An 11,409-nucleotide genomic window follows, 5' to 3' on the forward strand; every position below is an offset into this window, starting at 1 on the left:
GAGCAGGCGGCCTCGTGCAGCGTCTGCAGGGTGCAGTGTCAGCCCTGTCCCCTGACCAAGGACCTGTGGCATGGCATTTGCCATTTCACTCATCTACATCCTGAGTGTCACTCAAGTTTCGGGGAGGAAGCAGTCAGGTTCTCAGTTCACTCGGGTGGAGGGCACTGCCGCCCCAGCAGCGCAAGGCCATCGGAAAACTTAAGTGCACAGCTAAAAATACCGGCTCCTACACCTGGAAAAAGTAGATGAGCCCTAGGAACAAAAGCCACAGCTGTCTCGGGTCAGATTCGAGTCTCTGCGCTCTGAGGTTTATTTGCTTTTTCCAGCAATAGGTATTGAGGCAATGGCTATAAAGTCTATTTTAGGGAGCCTACAGAGCAGCCTTGTGTCAGCAGAACCTCACCAAATGCTCTGCGGCATCTGGCGGTTACGTGGTGGAAAGCTGAACTTCCACTCGGGTTGGGTTTTACAGGACGGATGCCGATCTCCTCCCTTATCAGCTCAGCAGTTTATCATAGCTGTGTACAGATAGGAAAAGATGTGCAGAGCATGCACACGCTAAGAGATCGTGGCATGCCATGGAGTGGAATAACCAGGCAAAATTCTATCCTCAGCTCAGGAGAAAACTAAGTCAAATCTTCTAAAAATCTTTGAAAAAGCGTTACCGGTGGTTGAATCATGTTTCGTGGAAAAGCCAAGCTGTAAGAATGCTACTTCTCTAATTTGTATCACTGTTACAAATAACTGGGCCCCGTTGCCATCAGTGCTGCACAGAGATGTTCCCCGCTCTCGGAGGAAGACTGGCTGTGATTCCTTGTCTGTCCTCCCTGGCTGTGCCCGTCTGGGGCAGCTGGAAGGGGACCAGCAGTGCCCGATGCCCAGTAGTCCCTTGTATCTGCAAGCTCACGCACCTTCCGCACATCTTGCAACGCACGGTGGGGCCCTAACCAGTTGCATCTCTTTGCTCTTTTGGTGCTTCCAAACAAGCAACCCTCCAAGATCACCCTTCTACCTGAAAGGAGCCATCTGTACCCATCACTGCCTTTGTAGGGAGGTTCCTGAAGAACACCCCACACAAAGAAATGCATATCTCTCTCTATTTTACCCCCAAATAATAAAACCTTAAATAAAAAAAAAAAAAAGTGTCTGCTGGAACTGTCCTTTTCTGGTTCTTCTCCAGCACTCTGCTGTACTGTCTGCTGCCTCATGCCACAGGCTGTGATAACCCATTCTCTTTCTTTGCATTATTTAGCACCTGGGAATGTGGGTCATGCGAGAACTGCACCCCTGGGGGATGGTTGCACCCCTGGGGAGATGGCTGCACCCCTCTGCTCAGCCGCCCGGGGCTCCCTCGCAGCACGTGGCAGAATCACGTCCAGTTTGTGAATCTCCAGTATTGTGGCTTCAAGCAAACAACTGAGGCCTGAAGTTACAGGTGGGACCCCAGTGCAACATGGTACAGGGGAAATGTCCATTCCCATTTGAATCCTTGGGAATCAGTTCAGCCCGGAGGACAGTCCTTGTACCGGTCCCAAGCGCTTCAGAGGAGCTCATGCACACACCAAGCTTTTTATTTTCAGAGAGAGATTACTTCACGTGGGAAAAGAGAACTGATTATTTTGACGCCAAGCTGTTGTTTCTTGAAAGTTTTCTGGCGATTTGACAACCGTTCATCTTTTCAATCTCTCACTACCTTTTAGGCATATCTTCCATCACAGAGCTGGGAAGCACCAGTGTGCATGTGTCACACTGCGTTGTCACCAAGGTGTGCTCATAGGGGTTTCCTCTGCCCTCCTTTCCATCCTAAACTATCAGCAGTTCTGCAGCTCCTCTTCTGTTGGCAGCTGTGTAAATCCTAGGAACAATTTTTCTGTTTTGGTGTGCATTTAGTCACTGGAAATGGAAAACAGGCTTGGGGGAGTTAGGGAGAAAGGTGACAGAGATGGGAAGGTGGGATCCTGGATGTCCTCTGCTGGGTTACATTGAGGGGGTCACACAGGAGGGACAGGGCCTTACAGACATCCAGCAAAAGGACACATACGCTGCCCTGGAAGCCTGACCTGGCTTGCACACGAGCCCCTCGTGGCTTTTTGACTGCCAGCGTTAGCCCACTCTTGCATTGACCCTACAGGAGAAGGTTGGTGGCTTTGGGCACCAGCGATGCGCTTGCATGCTCCAACCATTTTAAAAAAACCCCAGCAGTTTATGTTCTAAATCCTACATTTTGGAGAGCCCAAGGATTTAGCCGGGATGCCTAAGCCACGCGTCCTGAACTCCTAGTCAAACAGATGATACGGGACACCATCTGTGTCAGTCTGAAACCATCTCGAGATCACAATCAGTGAAGACGCATTTGAACCGATTTTTGATATAATCTTTCAAAAAAGAAAAAACCCCAAACTATCACCCACAAAAAAAAAAAAAAAAAACCAAAAAAAAAAAAAAAAAAAAAAAAACCAACAAAAAAAAAAAAAAACAAAAAACCATGGAGGAGCCACTGACGCAAAACTCCACAGTACTTAAATGCAGCTTGGCTGTCCACATCTACAGCACTCCAGGCAACAAGCAGCTTGAACGCCAACGTCCAGCCCAAGTCAGCGGCTCTCCAAGCCCCATCATGAAACGCCAAGCAGGTGGGTGCGACTGAACCTTGCTCCACGTTGTAAGATTGCATTGGTTGCTGTTCGTTGCTGGCTCAGCCACTTAAATGTCTAGACGCTTTAGAAATTTAGCACGCTGCACAAACCCAGGAAGTTTTGCAAAAATGATATAGAGGCTTGACACTAATCACGGTATTCTTTCTTTTTCTTTCCCCTCTTCTTTTGAATGCAGAGATCAACAGGTTTGCAATCTTCCTCTTCTGTTCACTGGTTCCTTTGGGTTCCTTGGCACCAACAGCCACCTCGGAAGAAAGCACATCTACTATGGCACAGAGACAGAAGTATTCTACTACCAGAATAAAGCCCTTAGCATCTGTGATAGAAAAGCAAGCGACCACCTTGTTTAAAAACTACGTAAGTGTACTGTGTTGCATTTGCTGTGCCTACGTCTGTGGAGAAATCTCTTGAATTACTATAGAACATTAGAAAGACCATCAGAAAAGAAATATTTGGGTTAGAACCTAAACTAGTCTATTCTCTGTATTCCATACAAGAAGGAAAGCATTTACATTGCGTTGTTTCGGGGCAGTGTTGGAGCAATGTCTAGGGCAGCTGGGGAAAGCCAGGGCGACTTTGCCTCAGCTAACTGCTAGCTGTGATCTTCCCGACTAAATGCATTGCTCTTTCTCGGTCTCCTGAGTCACGCTAGGCTTGAAGCAGGCATCTTTTTTGGATGAAACTGGTCAGATCACTAGAAACATAGAGAGAACTGTCTTGCTCTTCGGTCTGATCCTAGTACCAGAGCAGTCAGGAGCACTTCTGCCAAAAATCCTGCTCAGCCCGTCCATTCCTTGGAGATGGTAAAACGTGCACTAAACCTAAGTGCCAGTATTTCAGCCAAATTTCAATTCCTGGGAACGTGTTCCTGAGAGTACGGTGATAAAAACCAACGTAAACATTTCCCCTGAATTCATTCTTGAAATCAAAACCATCTCTGCTGAAACAGATGAAAATATGCTCAGGTCAAAGCAAATCTCTGGCATGAGTAAATTTTGCCCATATGGCAAAAGGGAAAAAAAAAAAAGTTAGAAAAGCTGAAAACAAAGCCCAGCAGGCTGTTAAGATAGAAAGTACTGCACAAGCATAGCTACAGTGTGCAGTACCTGCTCGCTAAAAGGAGCGTGGGTGTTAATACAGCTATCGAACAGTACCAAAAAGCCCCCAAGCATACACAAACTGAAAGACAGGTACGTACATGCCTAGAGAGTCAAACGTGAAGCAACTACCAGGAAAGCTGTAAACCAGAAGATGAATAATTTCCCTCTCCTCTTCCTCCCCTCCAGAACATGTGTAGCCCTGTAACGTCCCAAACTATGAGCTGGCTAACGGTTGACTCCAAATCCACAGCCATGGTGAAGAAAATACCCGAATGCCCAGCTTTTGACGCAGGTTGCTGCGTTTTCCGCATTTTTTACGATTTTTTGCAAAACCTGAGGAACGATAAAGATTTTTTCTGTAAGAACGTAACTCTCTTTGTCGAAGCAAATATCAATCAGCTAAATGTGATCTTGAGTGAACGAGAGGAGCTATCCACCTGCAAGAACGAGGACCTTCCGCAGATAGATTGCGGCTGGGTCCAGAGGAAGAGAACGGCAGACAAGATGAAGTGCATCTGGAAGGTTTTACAGAAATATGAACAACTTATGCAAAATACAACAAAAATGTACTCCTAAAGCAGAAATGTAATAGGCCAGGATGAAAAAATAACTTTAAGCAGCTTGAGACGTGGCTGAACACGACCTGTCAGTGGTTGTGTGATGAGTTTGATGCCAAGAGCAACATGTACTTGCTGTTCTATGGATTATAACTACATAATCTAGTTTAATTTAATATTTAAAGGATGAATGTCTTAAGTTATTGATCATATTTATTATAAAACTATTTATACTCTTCTATTTGCAACAGCATAAGAAGGATGGGCTAATGCAAGTCAGGGTAATTTAATTAACCAACCATGACATAAACAAGCAAACGGGAAAGCATGATTTCAGTAATTTTAATGTTATTTATATTTTTATCTTGCAATTATTTTTCAGAAATTGTCAGTAGACTGATTTTGTACTTCTCTGCTAGTGAACTATATTTATGAACTTACAAATACATCTATTTTTATAAATTAATTTAAGCAACTATATAGTTTATCTGTATTTATTCAGATTTTTAACTTTTATATTTTAATAGTGAAGGGGATGAACGATGTATTTGCTACTTAGTGGGTTTACTCATTTTCTGTCATTGTATTTGGATAGAACCTGGAATTTAATTAAAATGAGACTATGTTATAAAACTGATATTGCTGGATTCTCTTTTTAATATGCAATTCTTTTCTACAATATTGTTTTGCACTGAAAACCTAGTCTTTTATTAAGCAGCAAATTAGTTGTTTCTGTTCCTTACGTTAAAGATATTAGAAACAGCACATACCCTCCTTTCCCATCCATTTTTATTCATAGACACGAAGCAATTTGTTTCTTAAGTTCCTGACTGGTTTCTTGCTTGGATGCACCAGTGGGTATAAATTGTTTTCTCATCAGCCCCTGCTTCTGAAGGCTGAATTCTTGTGGCTTCTGCAACACAGCTCCAGAGCCTGGTTTAAATTTATGAGTTTTCATGGTTCATGGCCGGCACCAGCTCTGCTGGATACGTGCTGGAATAGCTCAGACACAACCACCGCACCGGAACGTGGTGAAGCTGATTACCGCTCCTGGCGCTGGTAGCACAGCAAAGATGCTCAAACGGTCTAGGAGCAATAGGACTTGTCATACACTTGATTTTCCTTTATTTCATATCAACTCCTGATTATCCCAAATAATGGGAAGGTTGATAATAATACAATTATTTTAGTCTAAATTACCATACAAAGTTCAAGCCAGTCTAAGCATTAGAATCACTTCCAAAATTAACATTATTTATCTATTGAAAAAAAAATTTGACTTGAAGCGCCCACTTAAAACACAACTAAAGGATTACTCCTCTTCCAGCTGCCATCCCCTGCGTTCACTGGTGGTGGTCCATACCAGCAAATAGCCCTCTGCAAGGTTGACTTTGCTCAAGAGTACTCAGATTTGTGCTCTGAATGTCCAGGGAATTGGAGCTGGATTGAGCCCCTGCATCCCAGTGGCACTGGGGGCTCCATCTCCACAAGGCTGTGAAAAGCCCAAGAGGAGCTGGAGTGAGGGATTTGGGTACCAGTTCATCTCCTCCATCCTCCTTTCAAATCCTCTCAACACAAAATACATCAGTGCCCAACTCACCTTTCTGCTGTGGTGGTTCTTCAAGATGGTGCCGTTAGTGCTGGTGCAGCCATAGCTCTTCTTCCTCCCGTTTCTGGAGAACTGGCCCTGTTCTGCCCAGACTCCTCCAGGAAGAGTGGTGTCTTGACATCAACTGAGTCACTGCCAGTCCCTAAAAAGCACCAGTCTGGGGGGATCCTGTAAAAGTATTCTAGTTTCCCAAGAGGAACAGCGGGACCAAGCTCCTTGCTGGAGCCAGGGGAAGAATTCCTCCCAAATGGAACCAATTTTGGACACCCCTATAGAGATGTCACATAGTGGTGACAGGCAGAAGGATGCGGGCAGATCTGAGACCGTTATCCTGGTTTCTGATGTTAACACAGGTAGCACGGCTTGTGCTCTGTTAGTGCCAAACCGGCATACCTTGAATTCAGAGTGTTTTAAGGTGTCTCTGACCTGCGAGAGCTCCATGCAAGCATGATGAGTCCAAAGGTGGGTATTTGCTCCTGATGTCTTCTGCATCAGAAAGGCACCTGCCAGTCCTGGAAGTCTCAGTGGTAACCCCCGTGACAAGCAGAGACACACTAGTGCCTGAGGCACTCTCTCAAATTACTCTGCTTAGTTCCAGGTCTACCAATTTTTCCAGGCTCCAAAGGGTGCAATTCCAACCTCATAATCTTAATTTTTAATTGAGAAAGAAGAGTGAATGGAAAAGGATCACCGACTGGGGATGCGCTTATCCCCAAGGCAGAAGCAACATCTGCTGACCTTGCCAGGTAGGGTCGGCAAGCCACTACAAGCAGGAAGACATTTACATCCTGAGGGCTTAGAATCACCATTTCCAATGGTTGACACAAACCACTTAAACCTTGCTGAACCAGAGGATTACACAGGGCCACTCCTGCGGTTTCCTCTCTCGTTGCACATCTCTTCTTTCACCCTCTGAATATGTAAACAGCTCAATGAAAGTGTTTTCCTTGGAAAGGGCAACAGATTTCCTCGCAAACTCAATCCAGATGTTCAAGCGAGTCAGATGGTCTATCCCAATTCACGTTGTGGGAAGAGCAACCTGAAAAACAGGAGAGCTGTTCTTCCCCAGGGGGGTACAGAATTGTGGTGCCAGCCCCGCAGAGCCAGCTCACCTCAGGAGGCTGAGCTCACGCATGCTGGACGCACGCTCGAAGCCCGGAGACACAAGCTCACATGGCAAGCCACCGTTCTCCATGCATGTGTTTGAAAGAGAATGGAGCTTTGCCACAAGCATTTGGGATGCAGCAAGGCAGAAAGGCTGGCTGGTACCAGAGCACCAAACTTCAAAAGGGCCGAGGTCAGGACATGATGCCCAGCACCTCACTGAGGAGTCAGAATGAGAGCGTGAGTGCATGGCCAGGTAAGTGAGACAGACACAGCGACTGCGGACAGTCTGATGCGCAGTGACCCAACTGTCTCACTAAATGCTTCTGGCATCTGCATTCTGCTCATTTCTGCAAGCTCAGGCAGCAAACAGCCACTGATGCCGTCAGAGTTTATTTAGGTTCTGTAGGCAGCCTATGGACGTGGGGCTGCTCAGGCACTGTCCTTCCATCTATCCCGATACAGTTGGTTCCCTGCCACCTGTGGGCAGATGTAGAGGCTTCTTCTTTGAAAAGCTCTTCCCACCTCCCTGAGAAGATGGGGCAGCTTCAGAAAAGGGAGGGATGTTAAACAGTTTAGTCACATGTGGGACGACTGAGCTTGGACTGCACGATGAAGAGAAGATGTGAGAGCCAACACTAGCCCTAATGCAGAGGTGGCTGTGGGGCTTCCTTTGCAAAACATTCTCAGGACCTCTGCTGCCCGTGCTCAAGGCAGGGTGCTCAAAAGCTCATGCTGAAGCCCAGAGAGTCTCAGAAGATGACTTGAGCATTCACAGAGAGGCTCAGACAAGTCATCCCCTAGCAGAGAAGGCTGCTGGCCCCAGACAGAACAGCACGAGAACATCTGCAGCCTTCCTGCCACAGGATCATCAGGGCTCAAAGAAATCCTCCTCAGCCCTGGAGGGCTGGAAGCTGGGGGATACACCTACGCCACATGGTGCATCTCTGCCATGCTAACGAGGTGGTCACCAGCAAAGCTTTCTTGACCAACAGTTCCCCATTTGCCCTGATTGAAAATGAAGCTGATGACTTTCAAGGCCTATGAGGAACAAACAGTTGAGAGGGAGAAATCACAGAAGTGTCAAAAGGGCAGGCAGCAGCAGGACTTACGGATGTGATGAGTCTGATCTTTTGTGGGTTTGCTGACATTTTGTGATGGAAAGGTACTGTGATACACACACCTTGTTCTGAGATAGGAATGTGTTAAACATCTCTCTGGATGACAACAGGGACTCTCCTGTGTTTGCACACAGGGAACCTCCCCGACACCCAACTATTCATCATCTGCCTACCTCCTAGTGATGTGCACGCTCAGGAGGAGAAAGTCCTCAGGGATGAGAATAGGCATAGAGCAGCTCCTGAGGGTAAATACAGGTTAAAATTTAAAAAAATTAAACACCTAGTAACAATTGCTTTCTGTTCTTTTCCATATAAAGAGCTATTGGCACACTGAAGCACTGATTCCCTTACAGCAGTGATTTCATTTGGTGTAATTTCCAGAAAGGAAGTGCAGTCCACTTTCGGCAGCGTTCAAGGATTAGCAGAATCAGCCACAAGACTAAGCCATTTCAATAACTATCTTTCGGCACATCAGCTACAGTTATACCAGCCGCACTGAAATCACCACAAAATCAGTAGTACAGAAACAGTGCTCTCCAGCCACAGCTTCCTCCCAGAGAGGTCTGATAGGATCGCTGCAGTAACGCTGGCATTTGTAATGCTTGGTCAAGAGCAAAGTCAGGCTGAAGATAGAGATATTTTAAAAATTACATGCAGACAGAGTTAGAAAACTCCTATACCCTCTCCTGAACCATAGACCTGACTCATCAAAAGGTCTCATAAGCTGTATTAAGTCAAAGCCACCAGTCACAAGGATGAGATCAACCAGCATCAACTCTTGTGCAATGACTTTAAAATAAAATCCCTCTTTTCACTCATCTATTACCTTTCACTTCAACTAGAGCCTCAGTCACCCAATGCTGCTGCCTTCCACTAGGCACAAAAATCCAATATATCAACGAGGTAACAACTGAAGCACAGAGCACTGAAAGTGTCTTACCAGTGAAAACCAAAAATCAGTCATTAAAAACAAAGATGAAACTTTTTTTTTCCTTTTTTTAATGGACTGAAGCAGCTCAGTGCCTAACACTGACATCAGTTCCATGGGAATACCGTGTTATCCAGTCTCAGTGCTGCTCTGTGGAGCCTGCTGTCCCCGCAGTATGTCAGCCAAGAGCCCCAAATCCAGGCCTGCAAGAAAATAAGACCATCAGGGCTCAAGGCATTGGTGCAGCCCCTACAGGCTTAAGGGTTTTACCTTTCCTGGAGAAATACCAGGGCTACCTTTGAATTACTAGCCTGTTAGAAGTGCAGGAGTGAATAGATGTTTGTCTGCCTAGTTTTGTCAAAAGAGCTCGCTCTCACTGCTAGGCTTAATACAATTAACAACAATAAGGGTCCGATCACTTTAGGAACAATCAGAACACCAACACATTTGGAAAATAATGTTATGCAAAATGTGAAAGAACAGGTTCACTGGTTATTTAGGGTGAAGAAACACATACACTCTGCAGACACCTGGACCTGTGGAGATAGTACTTTAGCTAATCTGTTCATTCCCAGTCTCCAACCTGCTTCGGTGAAGGGCAACAGAGTTGACTACAGAAGGTTAATATTCGATTTTTGCTAATCTGGCTAACTCTTAAGTCTGGTGAGACAGGGAACAACCCAGCACAGAGCAAATACAGCCTGGTGGCCAATGCATGAGAAAAGGAAATGGCCTGTAGACTCCAAGTAAGCCCATCAGAGTGACTTGATTCTTTCGGTCAAGAAGGGCCCAAGGAGCACCAAGTTTCTTAAACAGAGTCCAAGTTTCAGCAGCTCAGCAGAGGACATAAGCCTTTGGGAAAGCCAAACACAGGGATCTCAAAAGGGTAACTTCAGCATTGCTAAATCAGGAAATGAGCCCTTGCCACCTTTCAGAATTGCATAAAGGATGGCACATCCTGGTCCAGGAACAATTCCATGAACCAATTCCCCACATCCAGTTAGAAAATAAAGGCATTACAACCAGTTTCTTCCAAAAAATAACCTTTATTGTTTTGGTTGTAAATATAAAAAAATGCATTGCACAATTTAACAGACCTACTGAAAAGTGCTACATTATCAACAGCACAACAGAAACCGTGTCATGCAACAGAACAGGAAACCTAGCCAAAGCAAGAGCACAACCTGAAGTCCTCACACCTCCAAGCTTTTTTTTTTCCTTTTTTTTTTTTTTAAACAAGAACTAACTCCATTCACTTAAAACACATTTAAATACAAGGTTAGAAGAAGAAAAAGAGCAATTTATTCATTGTATTGTTAATTAAAAGGCTTGCTCCTAACATTGATATCTTTTGATTGAAAACCTTATTCACATCTGAAAAATCCAGATAGAAAAGCAGTTCAGACAATGGCTAGAAAGTCATTCTATTATATACCTACGACGTGTTTCTTTGTAACTGAATCAAGCTTTATGGATCAATCTATAATTCAGTACTACCACTTCTGCTCTACCACAGTAAATGAGCACGAAATCCAACCAAGAATGAAACCAAAGGAAACTTGAGGCCTTAACTGATGTTGTGGGATCAATACTGGGGCCCTATAAAAGAACCCCCCCCCCCCCAAAAAAATACTTCACTGAAACTCAAGTGTGAAAATTGAGGAGGAGTAATAGGAAAACTCCTGTTGTCTCACCTAATCAAAGAAACCCCTATAAGTCATCAACAGTTGTCCATAGTCCTCTGAGATTGGTATGACCGAATCCCTAAAGCACCTAAACCAGGTATCATCAACCTTTCCATTCTGGGTGGTTTTCCATGCAATAAAGGTGGATAGGAACGAAAGAAAGAAAGAAAGCGGTCAAAATAGTTAATGACCCATTCTATTTTCAGCAGTATCTTCTAGTTGGCAACATCAAAGCAAGAATTATCCACTCCAGACACAAAGAAAGTGAAATAGCTTTCAAATGATTTGTACTCCAAAAGTGTTATCTTACTGAATGTTTCTGCAGTGAGCTTCCCCTCTCCTGCTCTCAAACTGCTCTTCAGAAGTTTGGGGCTTTAAAAGCAAACAAAACAAGATTTACCTGGCCCTCTCACCTCTACCACACATGCATGCACACCCACACATTCTCAAGGGAATGCAAAAAAACCCTGCAAAGTAAAGGGATGTTATTTTCCAATGCAATTTGACATCCCTTTGTCTTTTCAAGCCATTCCGGATTTCGAAATTTAAGCATTTGCATATTTACCGGGCTTCCGTCAAACTTCTGGTATGACAGTATGTATGCGTGCGCATATGTGCCTGTAGGGCGGGGAGGACGGTGAAGTCAGC

General features: G+C 44.8%; 1 protein-coding gene across 1 annotated transcript in view; it reads right to left on the minus strand.

The window, feature by feature from the left end:
* Nucleotides 1–10,070: 10,070 nt before the first annotated feature.
* Nucleotides 10,071–11,409, minus strand: part of LOC104122742 (MLX interacting protein) — a 34,435-nt gene continuing 33,096 nt past the window's right edge. Inside the window, exon 18 of the mRNA XM_035890470.1 lies at nucleotides 10,071–11,409. This exon is cut by the window's right edge and continues 4,166 nt beyond it. The gene's annotated coding sequence lies outside the window, so the exon portion shown is untranslated.

This window comes from Egretta garzetta, unplaced genomic scaffold, assembly GCF_000687185.1.
Source record: "Egretta garzetta isolate BGI_Z169 unplaced genomic scaffold, ASM68718v1 scaffold343, whole genome shotgun sequence".
In the NCBI taxonomy this organism is placed as follows: domain Eukaryota; kingdom Metazoa; phylum Chordata; class Aves; order Pelecaniformes; family Ardeidae; genus Egretta; species Egretta garzetta.